The following is a 12272-nucleotide window of genomic DNA, read 5'->3' as shown; positions in this document are numbered from 1 at the left end:
CCATATGGGTGCCACGTTCTAGTCCCAGCTGCTCCTCTTGCAATCCAGCTCTCTGCAATGGCCTGGGAAAGCAGTAGAAGATGGCCCAAGTGCTTGGGCCCCCACACCCACTTGGGAGACCCGGAAAAAGCTTCTGGCTCCTGGCTTTGGATTTGCACAGCTCCAGCTGTTGTGACCAATTGGGGAGTGAACCAGCCAGTGGAAGACCTCTCTGTCTTTCAAATAAATACAATAAATCTTTTAAAAAAAGAATGCTCAGTTAAAAAAAAAAAAGAAGTGGAGCAGCCAAGACTTGAATGGACACCCATAAGGGATGCTGGTACTGCAGGTGGCGGCCCAACCTGCCCTGCCACAGCAATGGCCCCAGCCCCTCATTATATCAGGTGTCTTGGGCAGGAATCTGTCTCATGCAGCTTGAAAGAGTCCTGAATACTTTCTGCAGATGGTCATGATGCCCTGGGGTCTATTGTAGCCAAGGGCCCTTCAGACCTCTGGCCAAGGCACAGGTCTTTGTTGAGTTGCACTCAGCACCCTGACAGATTTGCTGTGGGCGTACAAGAGGAGAAACATGGCTCTAAACTCAAACATCCTTGCTAACAAGGAGCCTTTGCCCTTTGCTGGCTTCATAAGACATCCAAGACGGGTGGGAAGTTCGCTGGTCCAGTTACAGACTTGTCTGGAGCAGCGCCTGTTGCCAGCTCCCGCCCAAGGTCAGAGGCCCCTTGAAAGTGGCTGCGTGGAATAAACCAGGCAGAAAATAGCAACACCTTTGAAGCATGCTGAACTTGGCTCTAATTGAGCTCTTCCTGTTGATTAGAATCTATTTGCATTTATTTTCCAGCAGAAGGATTTCTCCACTCCCTCAGATGGCACGGAGCAGTGCAGCAGGCCTGCTCGTGCCGCTGCTGATGCTGCACGAGCAAAATCCGCCAGGGTGCGTTAGGCCAAGGAAGAGAGGTCAGCGGCTCACAGGTCACGTTCCGTGGGAGCTGCCTCCTCTCCTCTCCTTTAGGGAAGAGTGGTCTTGGCGGGGCTGAGCAGGACCAGCTGGGTGGAGGGGTGGGAAAAGAGCCCATTTCCGCCTCAGAGATGAAAGGCTGCTTTGTAGTGGTGCAGCTGCTCTCATCAAAGCGCTCAGAAGGCTTTTGAAAATATTAACTCATTAAGCCTCCGTGCTCTTGTCAACAGAGGGAAGTGACTCTCCCAGGCCCCAATCCTTAGGCAGTGCAGATGCAAGGTGAGGATCATCCTTATCACTGTGGGCCTTGGCTGTGGTGCGTGGGGTGGGGTGGGGGTGCCAGCAGGGAGCCTGCCTCTCGAGATTTTTCAACAGTCCTCATTTGCAAGAGGTGTATTTTTAAAAGCTCAAGAGTGTTTTTGAGCTCATGGCTGGTTGTTTGCTTCTTCACTTGGCAATCACTGAATTTGAACATTGTGCTGAACTTGGAGCATGGCCGTGAACTCATTGCCTAAGAGTTTGCTCCATATTTGGCCTCCACACTGTCTTTGTGTGGTTCTGAGAAGATGGGGAGGAAGAGCCTGGACTCTGTCACCATCCACTGAGAGTGCTTTCTTAAATAAGTAGTCCTTTGTGAGCTCACACAAAATATCCCTTCCCCATGATCAGTGCAGTTGTCTGTGGGTGGTTAACTGGACTTGGCAAAGTACCTGATTTTGCTAAGGGGGTGTTACCCCTCCCTCTCATTGGCTATGGTCTTGGGAGGATGGGCACTGTTCTTTTCTGGCCAAGAGGTGGACAGGTGATATGAGCTTGGGATATTAAACAGCTCTGGGATTATTTTTCTTACAGTCTGTCAAATATTTCTACACATTATGATTATTATAAAAGCAAAAATATCTCTACATTCTTTTTTATTATTTATTTTTTGAAAAGGTTTATTTTACTTATTTTAAAGACAGAGTTACAGAGGGAGGTAGAGACTAAGAGAGAGAGAGAGAGAGAGAGAGAGAGAGCGAGCATTCTTCCATTCCACTGGTTCACTCCCCATACCAGCCCCCAAACTATCACTACATTCTAAATCATTTTGTTGCAGAGAAACAAAAAGCTGGGCTTGTTTCAGGTTCCTGGTTCCAGAAAGAAAAGAATTCAAGGAGGAAGTATAGAAGTGTACAGGGAAGCAAGATCTACTGAAAGGGACTGTACACACTCAGAGGTGAGTGAAGGAACCTCTCTTCTTGGGGAGGAGCAGGCTGCTGCCCTTACCAAAGTAGGGGCTTTCCTTTTAGAGGGTATGGGGTGATGCAGGGGATGGGCCTAACTGAATAGGCAAGAAGGTGGAGTTAGGGCGGGGCTTAGGTGCTACTAGCTTCAAGGTCTCCCCACCCCCTTTTTTGGCATCTTCATGTAGGGTTGGAACACCCAAATGTCATCTCTAGGGAAGTGTCATGGCATCTTGAGCATGAAGGGAAGTGAGGCTCAGGTGCAGGAGGGAGAATGGGTGCACCAAACCTGTAGTCATGTTAGGTAATTCCAGCCAGTGTGCATGGAAGGGGAAGGGAGTTGGGGTGCGCGTGTGTGCAGGTGCTACTGACAGTCCTCAGCTTCTCCTCATTCACCAGCTAACTACCTGTCTACACCAGTTTCAAGGCTGTTAATTTGGACAGAATTCTTGGTGGTGGTAAACTGATACATAGCTGGAAAGCAGAAAGAAAAATTAAATTGCAAGATGATAAAATAAAGATGCCAACTAAGCAAGTGCTTTCACAGTGCACAAAGTTACATGTTTCATGCAGGAAAAAAATCCCGGCACTTCCACTGTGAAGAGCTCAGCCCTTTAAAACAGAGTCATTCTTCGACTGTGGGAATATCCTGGGGGTCTAGGTCAGGAGAGTGGTGTTGCTCTTGACCTGCTGCTTAAGAGTGGGAGAGCCTGGTGATCAGGTTATTCCGAGTCCTACCAAGCTGTTGGGCCCAGCCATTTGATGTTCTTCTGTGCAATGGGACTACCTTTGTCCCTTTCCTGGAATCTAGATTAAGACTTCCTAGGGATATATCTGTGTATTGCTACAGACACTAAGCCAAGCTCCCTGGAAGTTTGTTCCTGAACAGGATGACTAAAGAATGAAAGGGGCAGGGGTTTGGTCACTGCCAAGGGCAGGCCGTCATGCAGGTTTCTGCTCCTGGGTCTCCAGGGCTACTCTAGTTCTGTCTGTTCAGACGGCATTGCCTTAGTCAACAAGCAGGAAGAAATTTACTGGAGAGATCTGCAGTAGGAGCTTCCCAAGCTCAGGGTCCATTTCTAGGGCTTGCGGTCATGGCTCCATCCTCTCCTTTGTACCTTCTTTCTTGCTACTTACACCTTTGTGCACAGCTTCACATGTCACCTGCATGCAGTGTTGACCTAAATAGTGAACAGACTTTGCAGGGGTGAGCACGTTTATATGGGAGAAGCATTGCAATGGGAACACCTGTGCCATGGTAAATGATGTGTACGTTCAAGGGGGCTGAGGTGAGGGAAGGCTTTAGAAGCAAAATGAAGAAGATGTGTGTGCTACTTTGAAACAACAACCCTTGGCTATAAGGACCAATAGCAAGAGTATGTCAGTTCAAGGTTGCACAGCCAGTTGTGGGGCGGATGTCCTTGCAGAGTGTTTTCTAAATGAGGTTGTGGTGGCCTTTGTGCAAGTTGTGGTCCTGGCAGAGTCTCCTGTGCTAGTTCTTATTATCAGGCACAATCATGAGGTCCCCTCCTTCACAACCTCCTCGTTTATTTATTTATTTTTGCTTGGGATTTGACAAAAGCAACTCTGTTTTGCTTCTGACAATTTTTACAGAGCCTGAAGTCCAGCTCAGACACTTCTCCTAGTTCTCAGCCTCTCCTTTTGATGGAGGTACTTGGGGGTCAGATACCCACATGAAGGACAAGCCGGATGTCTGCACACACAGGAAGAAGCTCCTCAGGGATTTGATGTTATTAACCAAGAGCTACTCCCCCTCCTCTGAGAGCCCACCCTCCCTCAATCCCAACCTCCAGCTCCCTGGCTCACCAAATCCACTGATTCTGTCCTCAAGTGTTTCCTACAGGCCTCCCTCACCTCTTGCCTGTTGCCTCCCTTCCTACACTGGTAGGCAAAGTAACACAAACTCAAAAGCCCTCAGGGTCCAGACAGATCACACGGATGTGTGAAGTACCCTGGAATTAATAGGAGTAGGGCTTGTTGGGAGCAGTGGCTGACTGAGTCCCCTGCATTCTCTGAGCACTTGTGTCTTCTCCAGAGCTCTGCCACAGGGCAGTCCAGGTCTCTCAGAAAGCCCTTCATCCAACTCTAAAGTCTTTGAATGCCATGTAAGGAGCTTATTCTCTGGAATGAAGCTTCCCCAAACCTTCCACAGTGGACCTGCCCAGTTGGAGTGTTGGGGGGCTGGTGGGATTTAATGGAATTGCTACGGTGTGGTTTGAAGTATGGTATGTCCCACTGAGCTCACACGGGATACTGCACTCCAAAGTCAAGTGTTGATGGTACTGGTGGTGTTTGGAGGTGAGACCTGTGGGAAGTGATCGGATTGAATTAGGTCTTTAGGGTGGAGCCCTCATGAGTGAATCCTGGAGGCTTTATAAGAGTAGAGACAGACATAGACAGGCACATGCATGCCCTGGCCTTGTCAAGTGATGCCTTTGCCACCCTGGGACTTTGCCAGCAAGGAGGCCATCAGCAGAGGCTGAACCAATGGGGCTTGCTCCATCTTGTACTGTAGGCCTTCAGAACTGTGGTCCAAAGCAAACTTCTTTATCAAGTAGCTGTCTCAGACATTTCATTATAGTAATGGGAAGCTTACTAACACAGGAATGCTTTGGGGGAGGTAGGCTTGGGCAGTTGACTGTTTTCCCAATGTGTCCTTCTGCTCTTGCCTTGGATTTGCTGGCCCCAGCTGGAATTCATCTTCTCTAAGAAGGCTTTCTTTTTTTCTATTAAATTAATCTCTCTCAGTCTCCATTTCTTCCTCTATTAAAAGGATATACAACCTCTTGGAGTTTTTGTGAGGATGAAAAGAAAGATGGCATGTGTTCAAGGACTTAACCAACATTGCAGAATGTGCCGTGGGGAACCATCATGCTAGATGCTATCAGCTTAAAGAGAGGTTTGTGGTTACTCCCAGTGCCCTGGAAGCTGGAGAGGCTGAATGTAGGGAGACTGGAGATGTTCTCTAAGTGTGTGAAATGGGAAGCTTGGGCTAGACAGGGATGCAGGGGAAAGGGCAGCAAGCGAGAGGTAGGCGTTCAAGAGGCGACACGAGGGTTTCTGGCAGGGTGAGAGGCAGCATCTGCAGTGGCTGTTAGACCAATACATTATTCCTCTGTGCCAGGTTCCCAGGCTACTGAGGGAAGTCATTCATTTCTCGCTCCAGTTGGTCTGATTTTAGAGTTGCTCAGGGCTGCTCGGCCTTGGAATCCAGGGTAACATGTGGGTAAGAGAATCTAGATCATGATAATCTTTTAATGTTTTTTAAAGAACCCTTTCTAGGAATAGGGGCTGTAATCCTATTATCCAGTTGACTAGAGGGGAAAATTGATTTTGGGGGTGTAATTAATGTGACTTCCAAACAGAAGTGACATGGAGAAGACAAGAGTTTGGTATGAAGAGGGGCCTTATCCTCTGGAGTTGTGTTAAGAAAGTCATGGCAGGGGCCGGTGCTATGGCATGGTGGTTAAAGCCAGATGTTGCAGTACCAGCATCCCATATGGGTGCCAGTTCGAGTCCCGGCTGCTCCACTTCCAATCCAGCTCTCTGCCTGAGAAAGCAGTAGAAGATGGCCCAATCCTTGAGCCCCTGCACCCGCATGGGAGACCAGGGGGAAGCTCCTGGTTCCTGGCTTTGGATCGGCACAGCTCCAGCAGTGCGGCCATCTGGGGAGTGGGCCAGCTTATGGAAGATCTCTCTCTCTCTCTCTCTCTCTCTCAGCCTCTCCTTCTATCTCTGTGTAACTCTGACTTTCAAGTAAATAAATAAATCTTTTAAAAAAAAAAAGCCATGGGGCCGGGCACTGTGTCACAGCGGGTTAAAGCCCCAGCATGCAGTGCCAGCATCCCACATGGACACTGGTTCGAGTCCTGGCTGCTCCACTTCCCATCCAGCTCTCTGCTGTGGCCTGGGAAAGCAGCAGAAGATGGCCCAAGTCTTTGGGCCTCTGCACCTGCATGGGAGACTTGGAAGAATCTCCTGGCTCCTGGCTTCAGATCAGATCAGCTCTGGCCATTGTGGTCATCTGGGGAGTGAGCCAGTGGATGGAAGACCTCTCTCTCTCTCTTTCTCAGTCTCTACCTTTCTCTGCAATTCTTTCAAATAAATAAACTAAAATCTTAAAAAAAGAAAGTCATGAAGTGAAGATGGAAAAGGAATTCAAATTTTTGAGGCCCTTGGATAATAATTAGGTTATTTGTTTAGGTGATTTGCCAGGAACATAAGGATTTACAATCATATCGCACTCAAGGTGAGATGCTCAGATGTTGCAAACTGGTGGTCCACAGATGTGCTTTGTGTGGCCTACACAGTGTTTTACAAAATCTAATCAGCTGGGGCTGGTGTTTGGCACAACAATGTTGTTGCTTGGATGCTAACATCCCATATTGGACTTCTTGGTTCAAGTCCCAGCTACTCCACTTCCAATCTAGCTTCCTGCCAATGTGCTTTCTGGGAGGCAGCAAGTAATAACTTGAGTGCTTAGGTCCCCACTGCTCATGTGGGAGACCTGGAGGGAGTTCCAGTTCTGGCTGTTATAGGCATTTAGTAACTGAGCCAGTGGACAGATTTCTGTTTGTCTTTCTGTTTGTCTTTCAAATAAAGTGAAAATAAATGAATAATGTAAAAAAATCTAATTAGTAACTCAGTTAGAAATAGGGGTTTACCATGCCATGGAATTCCAAATCCCATTAAGGGGGCATGTACCAATGCCATCTTACTAGTTAAAGTGGTCAGTTTAAGTTCATAATTGATCATAAAGATAGGATTAAGTGTCAAAGGGATCACATAAACAAGACCAGTGTCTGCTAATAATAACTGATAGAATTAAAAAGGAGAGAATGATCCAACATGGGAAGCAGGATACACAGCAGATTCAGAATGGCAGATGCCCTAAACAGCACTCTGGCCTCGGAATCAGCATTCGGATCTGCCTAAAAAGCCCATGAGAGTTTCTCAGGCATGGAAAGCCAAGACACTGTGGCAAAAAACAAACAAACAAACAAACAAACAAAAACAAAACCCAAAAAAAACCTAAATGAAAGATCTCTGTGAGAACCCAGTGGAAAGAATGGGCCATCAAAGAAGGAGGTACCTTTCTCTGAAGGGAGGAGAGAACTTCCACTTTGACTATGGCCTTGTCTAAATAAGATTGGAGTTGGCGAACTCAAGAGGCTTCCATAGCCTTGGCTGCTCATGACAAGAGCCTTGGATGATTACTGATGTCATAAATAAGAGTGTCAATTGTTGAATCAACAACGAGAGTCACTGTACACTTACTCCCCATGTAGGATCTCTGTCCTTAATTTGTTGTGCTATGCGAATTAATGGTAAAACTAGTACTCAAACAGTACTTTATCCTTTGTGTGTCTGTGTGGGTGCAATCTGTTGAAATCTTTACTTAGTATATACTAAGTTGATCTTCTGTATATAAAGATAATTAAAAATGAATGTTAAGGAGGAGTGGGATGGGAGAGGGAGTAGGAGATGGGATGGTTTGTGGGTGGGAGTGTGGTTATGGGGGGAAAAGCTGCTATAATCCAAAAGTTGTACTTTTGAAATTTATATTTATTGGCCGGTGTCGTGGCTCACTTGGCTAATCCTCCGCCTGCGGCGCCAGCACCCTGGGTTCTAGTCTCGGTTGGGGTGACAGGTACTAGTTCCGGTTGCCCCTCTTCCAGTCCAGCTCTCTGCTGTGGCCCGGGAGGGCAGAGGAGGATGGCCCAAGTGCTTGGGTCCCTGCACCTGCTTGGGAGACTGGGAGGAAGTACCCGGCTCCTGGCTTTGAATCAGCACAGCACTGGTCGTGGCGGCCATTTGGGGGGTGAACCAACGGAAGGAAGACGTTTCTCTCTGTCTCTCTCTCACTGTCTATAACTCTCTCTCTCTCTCACTGTCTAACTGCCTGGCAGAAAGAAAGAAAGAAAGAAAGAAAGAAAGAAAGAAAGAAAGAAAGAAAGAAAGAAAGAAATTTATATTTATTAAATAAAAATTAAAAAAAAGAAATAGGGATTTACATAAAAGAATATCCATTGTCTTATTAAAACTGGGAAGACGTGGCACCTGGGTTCAGTGTAGTGCACAAAATTGTCACAGCAGTTGAAGTCCCACAAAATTCCTTTCCTTAGGCCGGGCACAGGTGCAGCAGGTTAAGCCACCATTCATGATGCTGGCTTCCTCTATCAGCCAGCTCAAGTCCCTGCTGCTCCACTTCTGATCCAGCTTCCTGCTCATGGCTTGGGAAGGCAGCAGGTAATGACTCAAGAACTTGAGCTGCTGCCACCCACATGGGAGACCTGGGTGGAGTTCCAGGCTCCTGACTTTGGCCTGGATCAACCCTGGCTATTTCAGCCATTTGGGGAGTGAACCAGCAGGTGGAAGATTCTCTCTCTCTGTGTCACTCTGCCTTTCAAATTAATAAAGTAATCTAAAAAACTTCCTTTCCTCCAAGTTGCCATGCAGAATAAATGGCATGTGGTTATCACATTGGCAGAATTTGGGGAAGCTGTGTTTTCAGTGTTCACCTTCCATATGTCAGTGGACTTTGCAAGTTTCTTAAAAATTAATTCTAAGTTTTAGAAGAAGCATCGTGGCATATTAGGCTACGCTGCCACTTGCAATGCTGGCATTCCATAGAGTGCTGGTTCAAGTAATGGCTGCTCCACTTCTGGTGGGGCTGGGCACAAATGTTGGACCTGTGGGCTGTATAAACCTGCAAAATCCTTTGATCTGGTTCTGCCAAGGCAACTGTAGGTGGGGTTTGAAATTCAATAAATCTGTAGCAGATGCATTTTTAAATTGATAATTTTGTATGGCCTGCAAATGATGTTATAAATATCCAAGTGGCCCTTGGCAGAAAAAAGGTTTCCCACTCCTGTAACAGCTTCCTGCTACTGCACCTGGGCAGGCAGCCGATGATGGCCCAACTGCTCGGGCCCCTGCCGTTAATGTGGGAGACCCAGATAGAGTTCCTGGCTCCTGGCTTTGCCCTAGCTCAGCCCTGGCTGCTGTGGCAGGTATCTGGGGAAGTGAATGAGCAGATGGAGGATCTCTCTGTCTCTGTCTATTACTCTGCCTTTCAAATAAATAAATACATAAATTTTAAAAGAAGAATTTCAGTTATGCCTTTGTAGGGGGTAATTGTTGCATTAATGTCTTTAGCAAGTTGGATAACCTTTATAGTGGGTAGTTCCTTCTTTGCTAGTTCACTGTCCTATGCCTTAGAATATGATAACTATGAGAATCAGATACTGAATTTCATCCTTTAACACCTTTGTATTAATTTCTAGGGCTGCCATTACAAAGTTCTATGGCTGAACAGTTTTCTCATGTTTCTGGAGGCTGGAAATACAAGATCAAGGTGCTGGCAGGGTTATTTTTCCAAAGGCCTTCGTCTTCACCCGGCCTTTCCTCTGTGCCTGTCTGCCCTAATCTCCCTTGTGTGTAAGGGCACAGCCTTAGTAGATCAGGGACCATCCATATGATCTCATTTTGCCTCTTTATTAAAGGCCTTATTTCCAAATACATTCGTAGTCCCAGCAGCTGGGGAGTAGGACTTCAACATATGCTTTTTGATGGTGGTGGTAGAGGGTGGGGATGCCATTCAGTCTATAATACTTTCTTAATGTAGATAGTTATTGGAAGCCACAGAATCTATGAAAAGTTGGTATTACAAAATGTTCCCAAAGCAGCACATTTGTATCACTTTCAGAGCTTCAACTACTTACTTCAAGGTGTTTCTAAATTGGAGATGTTTTATTAAACAGATCAACAACCACTGCAATGTTTATATTTATAATGATGAGAAAATAAATCTGTCAAGTCAGTTAACTACCTCATATCATATGTATTCTGCCTTTTCTTTTTATTGAAATATAATTCACATATCATAAATTTCACTCTTTTAAAGCACACAATCCAGTGGCTTTTTGTATACTCAAAGTTGTGCATCCATCAGTTAGATGTAATCCCAGAAAGGAGCCCTGACCTCTCAGCAGCCATTTTCCTTCCACTCACCTTCCTGAAGCCCTGGCAATGACTAACCTACTGTCTGTGCCTGCAGATTTTACTGTTCCGGACATTTCAGATAAGTGGAGTCATCCAGTGCGTGACCTTTTGTGTCTAGCTTCTGTCACTTGGCATAATGTTTTCAAGGTTCATCCACGTTGCAGCCGGGATAAGGACTTCATTCCTTTTCGTAGCTGAATATTCCATTGTGTGGATCTACCCTATTGTATTTATCCATTCATCAGTTGATGGGTATTTGGGTTGTTTTCATTTGGTGACAATTACAAATAATACTGCTATAAATATTCATGAACAGCTTTTGTATGGAAATGTTTTCACTTCTTTTGGGTACCTACCTAGGGACAGAATTGCTGGGATTATTTTTATATAGTATTTCTGTGGTTAGCTTTAAGAAGAAGTACCAGACTGTTTTCCACAGCAGTTGCACCATTTTACACTCCCACCAGCAATGTATGAGTGTTCTAATTCCTTCATAGCCTCGTCAGCACCTGTTACTGTCCATCATGTTTATTATATCCATCCTAGTAAACCTACCTTTGTCTTTTTAAAAAATATTTATTTATTGAATTTATTTGAAAGGTAGAGAGTTACAGGGAAGGGATACACACACACATACACATACAGATGGAGATGGAGACGGAGACGGAGATCTCCCATTCACTGGTTCATTCCTGAAATGCCCCCAACATCTGAGCACTTGAGCCATCACCTGCTGCCCCTCAGGGTGTGCATTAGCAGGAAGGTGGAATCAGGAGTGGAGCTGAGACTCAAACACAAGCTATGATATGGGATGCAGGTATACCAAGTGATGTCTTAACCACTGCCCCCAGGTGCTTGACCTCTACCCTAACTTTAGTTTGGCAGAAGTATTTTGCAGATGATGTGGAGATGAGCACCCAGCTCCTGCTTTGGAAGGTCCTGGCTGCTTTGTCTTCTGTGTCTCCTTGGAGGACTTCACTTGCTGTTGTCTGTTTCCAGTCCTGCTTTCCCTCTGTGAATTTCCGGTTTGAAGCAAAGAGGCTGGTGAGATCCCTGGCAGGGCCTGCCTTTGCTCACCTGGGGTCTGATGAGCTAATGCTTCCTGCATGCGCATCACTCTAGTGCCATTACCTGCCCCGTGCAACATTAAGCGAAGCATTAAATGAAGGTGTTTTGACTCCTTTTTTAAATTACATTTTTACTCTGAGTCAATAAGAATTTACCCCCTTCTATTTCCTCACCCTTTTCCCAATTATGTGGTTTAACATTGATTTTTTTCCCTTCTTCTAGGCATATAAAGTACTTGTAGCTCTGCTTTTAATGACAAATCAATTCCAACACCTTAATGTTACAGAGCTGGAGAAGAGTTGAGTCCAACACTTTCCCTCTGTTTGCTCCCCCGATCTTTCTGTTTAAAAAGCTCGAGTCATCTATGATTGATGGAGGACATTAGTGAGAGAAGTTAGCACCATTTTGATTTATTTTGTTTACTTTGAAAATAGTTTTCTCACCTGACAAATGGATTAATTATGAGAAACAAATTGTAGGACTGGGTAGTGAGGAAGGGAAGAGAATCCCCAGGTTCAGGGCCCCATTTCTGGGCTGATGATAATTTGTATGGCAGCAGGGACCCTCCCCATCATGGTAAGCTCCTGCCCCACGCTGCGTGTGAGCTGCAGGCCTCTGACTCTTGGAGCATGTTTATTGTGGGGAGTAGTGGGGGTGGGTGGGAGGAGGGCTGGTAAGAGAAAGGACTTGTGTAGTTTTTGGGTTATGTTTCAGTTATAATGGACGTACCTCAGGTTCTTTGCAAATGCTGTGTTCTCATATCTCAAAGTACTTTTCCTTTACTGCATTTAAATAGCAGATACAGATGCTCCTTGACTTGCAGTAGTGTTGTGTCCTGATAAGCCCATCATAAGTTGAAAATGTGTTATTGAAAGTGAATTAAATATACCTAAGCTACTGAACATCATAGCTTAGCCTACCCTAAGAACACTTAGGTCAGCTTGCTATTAGGCAAAATCATTTAACACTAACCTATTTTGGAATAGTGTTGAGGTTCT

This window comes from Oryctolagus cuniculus, chromosome 18, assembly GCF_964237555.1.
Source record: "Oryctolagus cuniculus chromosome 18, mOryCun1.1, whole genome shotgun sequence".
In the NCBI taxonomy this organism is placed as follows: domain Eukaryota; kingdom Metazoa; phylum Chordata; class Mammalia; order Lagomorpha; family Leporidae; genus Oryctolagus; species Oryctolagus cuniculus.
This window is presented reverse-complemented; position numbering follows the sequence as displayed.